Genomic DNA, 14,628 nt, shown 5'->3' on the forward strand with positions numbered 1-14,628 from the left:
GGATGGTGGGCTGCGCCCCCTGCAACTAAGATTGAAAATGGCAACTGGACTTGGAGCTGAGCTGCAACCTCCACAAATAAATTGAAGGACAACTACTTGGAGCTGATGGGCCCTGGAGAAACACACTGTTCCCCAATATTCCCCAATAAAAAAATTTATAAAAAGAGTAACTCTGTACCCTCTGACCTATACAATTTGTCCAACTTTCAATAAATAACTGGAATAAGACAAGGTAAGAGAAAACACCATCTGAAGAGAAACCAATCATCAGAGCCAGACTCAGGTATGACACAGATATACAATACAGAATTTCACAAGAGTATAACTAGCAGGTTAAATGTTGTAGAGAAATAGGTAGACAACATACAAAATCAAATAGGTAACTTCAACAGAGAGATGGGAAGTACAAGAAATAGTCAAAAGTGGTAGAAATAAAAAGCACAGTAACAGAAGTAAATGATGCCTTTCATAGGCTCCTCAGTAGGCTAGGTTCAGCCAAAGAAAAAAATAAGTGAACTTGAAGATAGGTCAATAGAAATAACAACTGAAATGCAAAAATGCAAAGTGTGAAGAACAAATTGGAAAGCAAATAGGCAGAGAACAAAACGTTGAAAAGTATGGGAAAATATGAAATAATTTAACACGTGCTTAATGGAATCCAAGAAGGAAGAGAGAAAGAGACTGAGGAAGAAGCAATGTTATAAGATATGAAGGCTACAGAGTTTACAAAATAATTTCCCAAGTTAATGAAAATATCAAACCACAAATTCAAGATCAGGGAACTTCATGCAGGTGAAACAAACAACCCTAAGTATATTACTAAACTCAAAATGTGGAAAATCAGAAACTTTGAAAGCAATCAGAGAGAGGGAAACCACATAACCAACAGAGGAACAGGGTAAGAATTATAACAACAGTCTTGTCATGAATTATGAAAGTAATAAGAAAATGGAATGACATTTCATTAGAGCCAGAAAAGACATTTCATTAGAGCTAGAATTCTGTCAATCCAGAATTCTACCCGCGGGACAATATCTTTCAAAAATAAAGGAGAGTAGACATATTGAAACTCTCTGTACTATTTTAGTAACTCTTTGTAGGTAAAAATTTATTTCAAATAAAAGAAAATGAAGAAAAATACTTTCTCAGTCAAACAAAAAAATTAAGGCAATGTATCATCAGATAACTCTGCAAAAAATATTACAGGAAATTATTCAGGAAAAGAATGTTGCATAGGTCAGAAATGGATCTATTCACAGATGATCCATCGAAAATAAAATGTAAAAAAGATAAAATGAATGTATTTTCCTCTCACTTATAATTGCTCTAAAACACCACTATGTAAAGCAATATAGTAATAATATATCGTGTTTATAACACATGTAAACATATATGACTACAATAGCAAAAAGGATATGAGGGAGAAATTTGGGATATTTTGTATGCTTACAAAAATATGAAGTAATATAATTGTATTTGATGGTAAAATAGATTATTTAAATGTCTTGTAAACACTGCTAAAATCACCAAAAGTTGTTTTTAAAGAGATGTATAGAATAATTCAAAATAGCAGATGAAGTGGAACATAAAACATACAACATCAAACACATTGAAAACAAAAAATGTGGAAAAAAGAAATATACAATAAATAGAACAATAGAAAAGAGCTAGAAAAATAATATTCAACCATATCAAATAATCACTTTAAATGTATTACCAAAAGAAGGCTGGAGTAGCTACAATAATTTCAGAAAAGCAGATGTTACATCGAGGAACATTATCAGGCATAAAGAGTGACGCAACATATAAATAGAGGGGTAATTAAAAAATATAGTAATGCCAAATATGTATGTACTTAACAGAGTTTCAAAATTATGTGAGGCAAAATTTATATATATATATATATATATATATACAGAAAAATCTACAACTATAGTTACATACTTGAGTCCACCTCTGTCAGTGATTGATAGAATAAGAGGATAGAAATGAGTGAAGATATACATAGATGGCCTGAATAATACTATCAACCTACTTTACCTAACTGACATTTATAGACCTACAAAAATATAGTCAACTCCTTTTGACAATGATCCATGGACTTTTTATTGCCATTCGAGACATGGTATTTGAATACTTGAACATCTATATACCAATAAATTGACCTTAACATATACTTCACACCTTAGACAAATATTAACTCAATATATATATTAGCTCTATATATCTTTTTATATGCCTAAATGTAAAATGTAAAACTATAAAACATCTGGGACGGAAACTTGTGTGACTGTGTTTGATGGTGAGCTAAGGTGCTGCATAAGGGATTGTTTAGGATGATAAAACTATTCTTTATGGCACTGTGATGGTAGATACATGACTATGTGTTAATAAAACCCTTAGAAGGGTACATCATGAAGATAAACTTTTAATGTCTACACTTTAAAAAATATATCAACAAAGATACAGGTGAAATCCTGGGTGGAGTGTAGAGTGCAGTAAATGAGTCTTTGTGTTACAGACGTGTACGTTAAAATCTCACTGAAGGGGATATGAAAGAAAGGAGAGAAGCTAAATAACTCTGAAAGAGTGTCTTGTCTAGATACTGTAAAGCTAAATGTAAAAAGAACTATACGTAAACACTGTACTCTAGTTGGTAAATTTGTTTTCCGTACGTGTATGGTTTAACAGTCTGGAAAGTATTGAACAAATAAGCATATAAATTGTAGATAATGGGAGCCAGGTTTCCCACTGTCAAACAAACTAATAATAAGAGAAAGGCTGTAATAAAGCCTGTGGTGCTGGGTTAGAGTCAGAGATATAACTATGAACTCACTTATTTTATTATACTTATAAACATATTTATGACAGAAATACATATACGTGTACATATTTTCTTTGTGAGGCCTTGGAAACTGACATCCCAGGAGCAATGAGTTCATCTCCCTCTTGGTTACAAAAGGAACCTGGGCCCTTCAGGAAATTTCTGATTCAAAATCTGGGACAAGCAAAATGTAAAATCAACCTGGAACATCTTATAGGGCCATAAAGTAAGAAAGTACAAAAACAAACAGCAAAAAATTGAATGGGGTGTTTCAAAAGGGCACAGGAGAAAATCTGAAAAGTCCCACAATAGCCAACGATAAAATAATTTGGGCACAAAAAAATATATACATATAACTAAATAATGAAATAAATATCCATGAACACATAGTGACTTAAATAAATGATTGAATAAGTAAATACATTGGGAGAAGAATTCCACATAAAGCATGTAAAAGGAGTAGGGAAATAGAAAATCACCGTTAGGTCACCACAGTAAAAACTGATGATGAATGCTAAAATTAGTTTCTAAAACTAGTATGAAACTTTAAGGAGACCCAGGATATTTGCAGTTTCACAAAGCCTCCCCCAAGATATTTATTTATTAGTTTTAGCTTATGTCCACAATTTCTTAGACACTCTTCCGTTTGGGAGGTGGATCTTAATTCCCTATCCTTTAATGTGGATAGTATATAGTTAATCACTCCAAACTAACACAGTGTGGAAAGGGAAGAATAGTAACTTTCCAGAAGAGGTGAAAATTGACTGGCGTCAACATAACCGAGTAGTAAGGTTAATACCACAAATAATAAGTCACGTTGATGTCACACACTTTGTGACATGGAGCAATGGGAAGGGCACATAACTTCTGGGATACTCCTTCCATAAATTTATAACCTCAATATAATTAAGAGAAAACAGACAAACACAAATTGACTGGTCTTCTACAGATGGATGCACATTCTACCCAGAACTCTTCAGAAAACTATCTAGATCAGGGGTGTCCAAACTGCGGCCCGTGGGCCAACTGCGGCCCGCAATCCATTTTTTATTAGCCTGCAGCACATTCCAAAAATATATTTAGTTTACTTAAATCAACCAGGTGGGGCAATACGTACTTCACCTCGAGTGAGTGGCCCGGCTGTTTGTGTATTTTACCGCATATGGCCCTTGGTGAAAATGTTGAAAAAAGTTTGGACACCCCTGATCTAGATAGTAGGAAACAAGGAGACTGAGAAACTTCACAGATTAGAAGAAGCTAAGGAAACATGAAACCTAAGTGCAATATGATATCCTGATTTGGATCCTGGATTACAAAAAGAGGACATTAGTGGAAAAACTGCTGCAATCCAAATAAAGTGACTAATTTAGTTAATATTGATTCATTTTTAATCTGTTGGTTTCAATAAATGTAGCAGAGTTACATTAGATGTTATACAAAACTATTATTTTTGCAACTCTTCTGTAAATCTAAAATCATTTCAAAATAAAACCACTAAAATTTAAAAAAAATCGATCACTGTCTTTACTGCCAGATATTTTAAATTTAATTGGTTTAAGTCTAGACCTAAGACAGAGTGTTTATTATTTAAAAAGTTGTATTTTTAAAAAATGAATATGAACGAAGTTTTAAGTAAACAGTAGTAGTCATCATTCTAAATACAATAAATAATTACGTTAATTATTTTTGGTGAGAAGTATTGCTTTTCATTCACAATCCAGTTTTTTTTATCATGTGTTTCTCTCTCAAGTATGCTGCTCTTTTTAAAAACGGTATTCATCCCTAGCCGTATATAGCATATTAAACTTTCTTGGGTACTTTTTAAAATATACTGTCGCTATCTCTTATTTTAACTTTTAATAATGAACTGTACTGAGGGATAAATTACATAAAATAAAATGCAACCATTTTAAATGTACTGTTGACGAATGTATTTATCCATTTAACCACCATGGCAATCAAGATATAGAATATCACAGATGTTCCATAGTATCTCTTTGTATTAAATTCACAAGCCAATGCTTATTCCCTCCCAAACCCAGGGAGCTGCTGATATACTTTTAATCACCATTGATTACTTTCTTCCTGTTCTAGGATTTTATATATGTGAATTAAAACAAGATGTAACATTTTGTTTTTGACTTCTTTCAGAATAAGCATGTTTTTTGGATAAATCAGTTGTTCATGCCTTTTTATAGACTTTTGTGTTGCATCAAATTTGGGACCATTATGAATAAAGATACTGGAAACATAATGGTCTAAATCTTTTGTGTGGTCTGATGTTTTCAGTGTTCTCTGATCCATTAGTAGGAGTTAAATTATGGAGCCGCGTGAAAAAATCTGTTAAACTTTATACTGCGAAGTTCTTTTTGAAAATGGTTATAAAATTTTACACTCCTAATAGTATTTCATGAGAGTTCAGTCACTCTACATCCTTGCCAAAACTTAATACTGTCAGACTTTTAACATACCTGTCTACGGATGTGTGGTAGTATCTCATTGTAGTTATAATTTGCATTTTTCATATGATTAGTTATGTTGTGAATTTTGTCATGTGTTTACCATTCACACATCTTCTTTTATAAAGTATCTGTTTAAATCTTTTCACAATTTTAATGAGTTATTTATATTCTTACTGAATTATCAGCATTCTTCATATTTTCTGGATATAAATATTTTGTTACATATATGTATTGGAAATATTTCCTCCCACTCTGTGACATGTTTTTTAAGGTATATTTTTCAAAAAAACATGCCTTTAATTTTGATAAAAACTACTTTATCATTGTTTTTGTGATTAGTACTATTAAGTCATAAGAAATATTTTATTAAAGTTTGAAAATACTTTTTCTGTGTTTTCTCCCACACACTTTAATTGTGAGATACAATATTTTGTGAAATTAAAACTATTTTTCCTGTGATTTAACTACTTGATTAGAAATACTGCCTAGTTTAAAATTCCGTCCTCTTGGGATTAGTTTAGCATAAATTAAGATTGCCTATATCAGGTCCACTCCTTGAGAAATTGTATAAATAAGTACTGAAAGCTTTGCAGCAAGAATGACTCAAAATATATCTGTGAACCTGTGAGGCTGGGCCGTCAAATTTATTAATAAGCCAGACAGTCATGCTAAAAAACTACAGTTATTCAGTGTTCCAGTATTTTTACTTAAAGGATTGAATTATAACCTTCTAAAAAGGGCATGCGACATAATTATGCTTGCTTATAACTCATGGTGTCCACATCTGATTAACATTTAACAAACTCAGTCTTCTATTCCTTCTAAGTGCTTTATTGTATTAAATTACTAGCTTTGGTGAATTTGGAGAGTGCTGTCTATTTTAATCCTTCATGTTTCCTCTGGGTGATGTTAACAGTGTAAATAACTGAAGAGTTTATGGGACTAAAGTCTGTAACTCACAGATCGCACTGTTTTCATTGGGGGACATTGAACACTGTCCCACATCTGTATGGGAATCTTTAGTTAGCACAGCGGACAGAATAGCAGAACATTTCTGAGATGTTGTTTATTTAGCAAATAGTTGTTACAGTCAATATCTTTCCAACCACACATCAAAAATATTTTCTTGGGAAAACAGGATATCCAGGATAGACTTACTATGAGTCCGTACTATTTCTGGGTAGAAGGATGAGTCAAATCAACTTTGTTAATTCAACATCAGTATACGAATTATTTTTATTATCTAATATAAATCCAAGTTCAAAGTTTGTCAAATTTTTATGCCATGCTTACAAGGACTGAATGTTAGCTGTTTTTAAGGCTTATAGCTTATATTTAATTTATATGTGTCTTTTCAAAATTATGTACACATGCCCCTTTATATACATACAACTATATATTACATATATACATATATGTGTGTGTATGTGTGTGTATAGAAAGAGAGAGAGAAAGACAGAGAGAGAGAGACAGAGACAGAGAGAGAGACAGAGACATTTTAAAAATTAGAATGGTGAGTCTAGAAATAAAAAAAGATGACAGGGTTTTTATGATGATTGTTCCCTTTATCTATAAACCTATATTACATACACTCTATGCGATGTACTTTAGCATTTATGTAGTCCAAGTATTTACCTGGGTCTCTTTCCCTCATCCCTATCTCTGTTAAGAAGGAATATTTTAGTTGGGATTGTTTATTGCAACAGCTAACCTAAGGTGAAATATAAATTCTTTGAAATAATTGGGTTTATCACAAAAGAAGAGAGAATCAGGCCAGAGAAAAGTACAAGAGGCAAGAGACTTTAGGCTGAAAGAAGCACAGCGTAATCAGTCCTCAGAATCAGTTTGGTTAAGAAACTGCCCGGTAAGACAGGTGTCCATCTGACACCCTACAAAATCTTTACAACATTATTGATTATGTGCACCAAAACTGTCTTTCATATCCCCATGGCCTGGACGGCATAGATGCCTAATCACTGTGCTGTATACCCGAAGCTGAATAATATTGAGTGTCAACTATAATTTAACATATAGTCACGGGATATGGAGTACAGCATAGGGAATAGTCAGTGGAATTGTAACAGTTATATACGATGTCAGAGGGGTAGTAGATTGGGGGTGTAAATGTCTATTATATTGTTCTGTACACCTGAAACTAATTTAACAACAAAAAAAAAGAAAATGAACAAACTGTAACAACATGGATGAATCTCACAAAGAGAATGTTGAACAAAAAAAAGTCGGACACAAAAGATGCGTACTGTATAATTCCCTGTTCATAAAACTCAAAAGAGGCAAAATTCAATATGGCATTGAGAGTCAGGGCAGTGGATACTTTGGGGATCACAGTGACTAGTTGGAAGTCTGAAAGGGACAACTGCACTGTTTCTTAATATGGGTGTTAGACATAAGGGTGAGTTCATTCTGTAAAAATCCAAACCTGTACTCTTATGGTTCCTTCATTTTTTGGTATACTTGGCAGACTTCCATGAAAAGGTTTACATCAAATAAATATTTTAAGACAAATGAAAAAAAGAAAACAAAACTGCACAGAGCAATGGTTGTCAATATTCTTGGAACCTTGAAAATGTCTAAACACTCTATGCATCTCTTTAACTCCCCAAAGACGCACAAGACCCAGAAAGTAAAATCCTTCTATCCAAGACTTATCAATGTTTGCATTCTCCTGCTTGGAGATGGTTGGAGAAAAGAGGTGGCCTCTCTAGAGTCTATCTTGAGAAGGGTAAATTCCCCCACACACACCAAGACACACCAGTGCTGATTCTACCAAAGAAGAAATTTCTTTGGATGATGGATAATTGTTATATTAATACAGACAACATAGACTCCAAGGTTTTACAATCATGTACCACCCTCCCCCCAGCCCACTGGACACCTTTTGGGTTCCTACATGTCAGTGTACGAGTCAGGTGGTTGAGAAGAATGGGATAAGCAGAGACAAAGCCCATGAGCTTCAGAGAGGTGGAGAAAGCAGCCTTCACAGCTCAGGTTTGTGGTACACTACAGAATGGGAAAAGGTGGTAATGACCCTTACATCTGGGTCTCCTTCAGATGTAAGGGTCAGAAAGTCAATATATACCCCTTTCCTCCATTTTTACTTAAGGCATGAAATGACTGTTATTTCTGTGTTTCCCTGAGATCCTGAAAGTGCCTATGTTTTCTTTTTACAATAAGTATATATAAAAATCTCATGGTAGTATATTTTAAAATCTTATTTTAGTATATTTTAATGAGAAAATTTATGTGAAACTTCCTAATACTATACTTAACACATAATAGAAATGCATCTTATAATATACTGTATCTAACAGCATACTTTCAATTGTAATAGTTGTAATAAGTCTCTTCAAGACCTGTGTCCCAACACCTCTAACAGTGACAGGTACATGGTAGATACTTTATAATGCTTGCTGAATTAATATATTTTGTTTCCCTGTTCTTTCTTTTGCTTTCTATTTCCTTTTTATTTCTTCATTTCTTCTATGTCTGTTCAAGGTACTTCTTATCAGATTGTCCAATAAATAGTAGAAAGACAATATATTTTAAAAGAAAAACAAACAAAAAATTTTAAGAGTGGACGAAGGAAAATACATTCTTCTTGGATTATAGGCACTTCAATATTTCTGTCTTCTGAAGAAAAAAACATTGGTTATATTCTATTTCATAGAGGGAATTGAAATCAAAAGTAAAAAGCACAAGCGATTTCTCCTTTATTGATTTCAATATTATCCCTTACTATAAGCTTTTTTGTTGTTTAGGTTTTTATTTTTTTGTAAATTTAAGTATAATTGGTAAACAATATTATATTAGTAGTTTCAGGTGTACAATATAATATTTCAACATTTATATACCTTACGATGTGATCACCACACTAAGTCCAATAATCGTCTGTCACCATGCAAACTTCCCATGATATTATTGACTGTACCCCCTTTATCCTTATACCACCCCAACCCCACTCCCCTCTGGCAACCATCAGTTTGATTTCTATTTTCTGAGTCTGTTTTGTTTTGTTTTGCTTGCTCATTTGATTTTCATTGTGTATAAAGGAAGGGGACACGGTTTTGTTTGTTTGTTTGTTTGTTTTTAATTAAAGTTTATTGGGGTGATGGAGGGGACAAGTTTTAATGAACAAACAACTTCTAAGTTCTGTGAGTTACATAAGGAATCAGTCTTCATTTGTGTGTGTGTGTGTTGTGGGAGAGTGCAGTGCTCTTTTCTGAGGAAATTGATGAAGTAGACAATGGAGAGAGAGGGTGAAGGACTGAATCCACTAGTGCATTTTTCCTTTTTTGGTCCTAAGGAATGATAATTATATACATATATAAGTTCACATTTTTGCCAATTAAACTTAATTTTTCAGCACAACTTAAAATCAAAACCAAATTTAAAAATTAGAAGTACTGGTGACAAGTATCCTAAATTATAACTACAGTGATCTTTTTGTGGGTAATACATCCTTTCCTAATCTCAACAGCATTACAAAAAATGTGCATACAGACAGTGCTGCCAAGTTTTTGAAAAGAAGACCATTCCATTAGCTACTTTTCAAAAGGGGAGAAAAAAAAGTCTTTAGCTTTAAATCCCATAAGTATCAGCAAATTCCCATTTCAACAGTAATATATTAAACTGATACTTCTAAACCATAGTTTTATTTGATATTTTACATAGCTTAATTAGACCAGGAACAATTTCAAAAAAAAGTGATATATAGATATTACATACAGATAAACTGATAGGTAGCTATTATGTTATATACATATAATGACGCATATATTCAGTATGCTATTCAATGATTACTCAGTGCAAAGTTCAGATAATTGAATATTAGTGGGTTGTATTTTTTAAAAAGCTCAAATATTTGGAACAAAAATTGGCTCATATATTGTGTATTTGATTTAGAAGATTTCTTTATTTCAAATGTATTTCACAACATATGCTCAAGTAGATATTTTTCTTCATGTGTTTTATGACTGATGACCACCCCTGTAATTCTTACATAGGTTTCTAAAGATTTTGAATTGTATACACAGAAAAAAAAAAGTTGCCTAAGCAGAGGTTGTTTGTTGTTCCATCTTAAATAAATGCTATACCGTTCATTTTCCAGTATATAGTTACTCACTGTAATTCAAATAACTTATAAAGTCACTCTGGTAGATAGTGGGGTTTTTTTGCATATGAAAATATTTATTGTTTTTTCAAAATGGTCTCAAGCACTAATACATTATCTAACTATTATGATCCATACACTATTTTTCATGGTCATGGTGATCCTAAGACTGTTATATGATACATGTACATAAATAATTAGGAGGGAGTTTTCAAAAAGAACATATATTTATTTATAGGAGTGAATTTTAAAGCCTCCTTGATGAGATAAGAGTTCTTGTAGGTGTAAAAGACTGGATTTAAACATTTCCAGACACCAATTGTAAACCCCTGGAAAAGATAAAGTGTTTCTTTGGAAATGAAACAGTCAATTCAGTAATGCATTTTCTTTCTATTTTTTTGAGTGATTAATGATCTGCAATTCGTATTTTTTTATATTTTCACAATTGCTTATTTTTTGAAATGTAATAAATCAGTATCATACCTAACCAACATGAAATATTCTAAATTTATAACCATATGATATTTTTTCAATTAATTATCTAATAAGTTAGAACTGCGGGAAATGCAGATATCGTGCTTCCCTGGAAAATAAGACCTAACAGGAAAAAAGCCCTAGCATGATTCTTCAGAAGACGTCCCCTGAACCTAAGCCCTCATGCGTCTTTTGGAGCAAAAATTAATATAAGACGGGGGTCTTATTTTCGGGGAAACATGGTATCAGTAAGCTTTCCTCATTAGAATCCAAGCTGCTTCCTGGGGACTAGGATTTATTCTGGTCCTTACCTTGTTATTCTTCTCCTTCTCCCATGGGAAGGGGTGAATAATAGAGATTTTAGGCTTGAAAATTTTGCCCCATCAGTCACCTTTTGTTCTTTAATTTTCACAGGCAGTGTTACATGAACTTTGTTTTGTTACCTGTCTTGTCTCCCAGTTTTTATAGCTGGGAATGCAGAAGAACCAATGGGCACTTTATCCTGAGAAGACGATGGATAGTCATGTTTGTGTTGATTATGAAAGAGGGCTTCACAGAGGAGGGGACCTGAGCTACTTGGGAGGCTCCTCCTCCTGCTGTTAATAATACTAACGTAGAAAGTTCTGGTGAGGCTATTAAACACCTTATGTATAGTAGGTTCTAATAAACGTCATTTCCCTCCCTAGTCCTCACGTTTTTCAGGCATTGCTAAACTATTAGGTTGGTGCAAAAGTTATCGCGGTTTTTGCAGTTATTTTTAACCTTTTAAACCGCCATAACTTTTGCACCAACCTAATAGATCACAGGTCCTGAATGCTATGAACTAATAGATGCTTATCAGTGTGTGAGTTACTATTTCCAAGTAATATATTGTAAGTGATGACTTCTGAAGGCATAATACTCTAGATAGAATGAGTAATCCTCTTGTGAACATGATAAACTTGATTGCAGCTCAGCAGGGTCAGAGGGCATTCTGGCGCTAATTGGTCCCATCATATCACATCACCTAAGACACCAACTACTCTGACCGACAGGTGATGCTGAAGAAGAAAAGTGAGTTCCATTTCCAAGAATTCCTCAGGGAGAATTTTGGCTTTCTTTGCCACTTTTAAAGCTTGAAATGTTTGAGTACTTAATGTCTGCAGTTTGTATGTCTGCCACAAATATGTAATGTTCCTTTAGTCATTTCTTTGCAATGACTTACAACTTAGATCCTCTCCAGTGATAAAACTGCAAATCTACAGTTTAAATTTCATCTGCCCCTGCCTTTTCATCCTGGAGAGAGAGAAAAATGAACTTATTAGGTCAGAAATATTTTAGGATAATTGCAATATTTGGTACTTTTACGGTTTTAACTAATTGTATAGTCTCCAATAAAATGCTACAATGTGTCACCCAGTATATAGCAAATCATCATTCTTTTGATGTCAAGGTTGCATAATTGATATCAGTTTGTGACTATTCACTGCTTACACTGGTGGTTCTAGAACAATGTGACAAGGGTGATTGTGTTCTGTTTTTGTTTTTTTCTTTTTATGATGCTTCAGATACATAAACAGGTTTTATATAGAAACACGCACACACACACACACACACACACACACACACACACACGCAAAAAAACAGCCAAAGCAGTCAAGCAAGAGCTCTGCTCATATATCACATAGTAACTAGGATTGATTTTTTTCTTCAAAAAGAATATATTTGACATCTCAAATAGTAGTACTCTTTTTAAATCTGCTGTTATTTTACCTGAATTTGGGCCTTTGTGCAGCAAACATGGAACTCTATAATTTCTAAAGGACTGCAACTTGATGAGGGTTTCATATAGTCTTTCGGTGTTTTTTTTTTTTTTGTTGTTGTTGTTGTTGTTTTTTTTGGGGGGGAGGAGAACAAAACATTTGTTGACCAGGGATATATAAAGCATTTACAAGCAATGCTGATGGTATTTCTGGTGATACTAATGAGGGTGAGAAACACATTTGTGTGGCACTAATTCCAACAATTGTGGAATTTTCTCTAGCAGTGCTCAGCAACACAGGTTTAAAGCTTAACTGTGTTAACAAGGCACTGTGTAATCAAGAGTGAATTGTGCTTGTAAATAAAATGGTGGATGGAATATCTGTTTTGCTTTCTACCGCTTACCGAATAAAACCTAAGTCCTTAGTTTGGTATTCAGTGCATACACCTCCTCCCCACTCTTCTGTACATACACATTTGTCTTCATCCCATTTCACTCTTAGCAATAATTGTTTTCCATTCTGCTTGCCACCCTCTCAATTGAATGGAGCTACTAAAGCTGCATAGAGAAGCACTTTTTTTTAGTCTTTATGTTTTTTATTCATATATGTAAAAGATACATCTGATAAACGACCATTATGAAAATATGCAAACAACCCTTAAACCTCAACACCAAGAAAACAATCCATTTAAATGAGCCAAAGCTCTTAACACACACCTCACCAAAGAAGATAGGCAGATGTCAAATAGACATATTAAAATCATGTCATCAGGGAAACGAGAATGAAAACAATAATGAAATAGCACTGCAGTCTGATTAGAATAGTTCAAATCTGTAACACTGACAACACCAAATGCTGGTGAGGATGTGTGGCAACAGGAAGTCTTGTTCATTCTTGATGGGAGTGCAAAGTGGTAGAAACACTTTGAAAGACAGTTTGTTGGTTTCTTACCAAACTAAATATACTCTTAGAGTATAATCCAGTAACCACGCACCTTGGTATTGACCCAAAGGAATTGAGAATTTATGATGTCTGCACAAAAACCTATACACAAATGTTTGTATCAGCTTTATTCATAATTGCCAAACTTGTAAGCCAATAAGATGTCCTTCAGTAGGTGAATGGATGTCTAAACTGTGGTATATCAGATAATGGAATATTAGTTAGCACTGAAAAAGTAATGGGCTATCAGTCCATGATAAGACATGGAGAATCCTTAAGTGCATATTACTAAGTGAAAGAAGTCAATCTGAAAAAGCTACATACTATATAATTCCAACTGTATGACATTATGGAAAAGGCAAAACTGTGGAAATAATAAAAAAGATAAGTGGTTGTCAGGAGTTGAGGAGGTTGGGGGGGATGAATGAGCAGAGAACAGAATTTTTAAGGCAGTGAAAATATTCTATATACCATAATGTTGGATAAATATCATTATGCATTTGTCTAAACCCATAAAGTGTATACAGCAAGAGTGAATCATATATAAACTATGGACTCTGGGTGATTATGATGTGTTAGTGTGGGTTCATCAATTATAACAAATGCACCCCTCTGGTAGGGGATGCTGATAATCGGGGATGGCATACACGTGTGGGAGCAGGAGAAATGGGGGCAATCTCTCTACCTTCCCCTCAATTTTGCTGTGAACATTACATTTGCGCTAAAAAATAGCCTTAATTTAAAAAGAAAAAAAATGGGCACAGAGTCTGAATACACATGTTTCAGGTTCTTTTTTATTGCAGTCCTTAATGTTGTCATCCTCAGGGATCAATCCCAGGGCATCTTCCTTTTCCTACCTCTGGGAAGTTTTCTCAACTATCTTGTTTCCAATACAATCTCTATGCTGATAAATTTTAATATCTACATCTTTTGAGAATATATATATATATATAATCTCTCATTGTGAAGTAAAATTTTCATTTGAATATTCACAAGGAAATATCAATTTTAATACTTCAAATACTCCTCCCTCTTTTCCAAACTGCTTTTACT

At 33.5% G+C, this 14,628-nt stretch overlaps 1 pseudogene; it reads left to right on the plus strand.

Annotated features, from left to right (window-relative positions):
* LOC109445559 (vesicle-associated membrane protein-associated protein B/C-like) overlaps positions 1-14,628 on the plus strand; it is a 50,770-nt pseudogene that overhangs the window by 18,010 nt on the left and 18,132 nt on the right.

The sequence above is a fragment of the Rhinolophus sinicus genome, chromosome 3, assembly GCF_057876585.1.
Source record: "Rhinolophus sinicus isolate RSI-liver-muscle chromosome 3, RSI-T2T, whole genome shotgun sequence".
In the NCBI taxonomy this organism is placed as follows: Eukaryota; Metazoa; Chordata; class Mammalia; order Chiroptera; family Rhinolophidae; genus Rhinolophus; species Rhinolophus sinicus.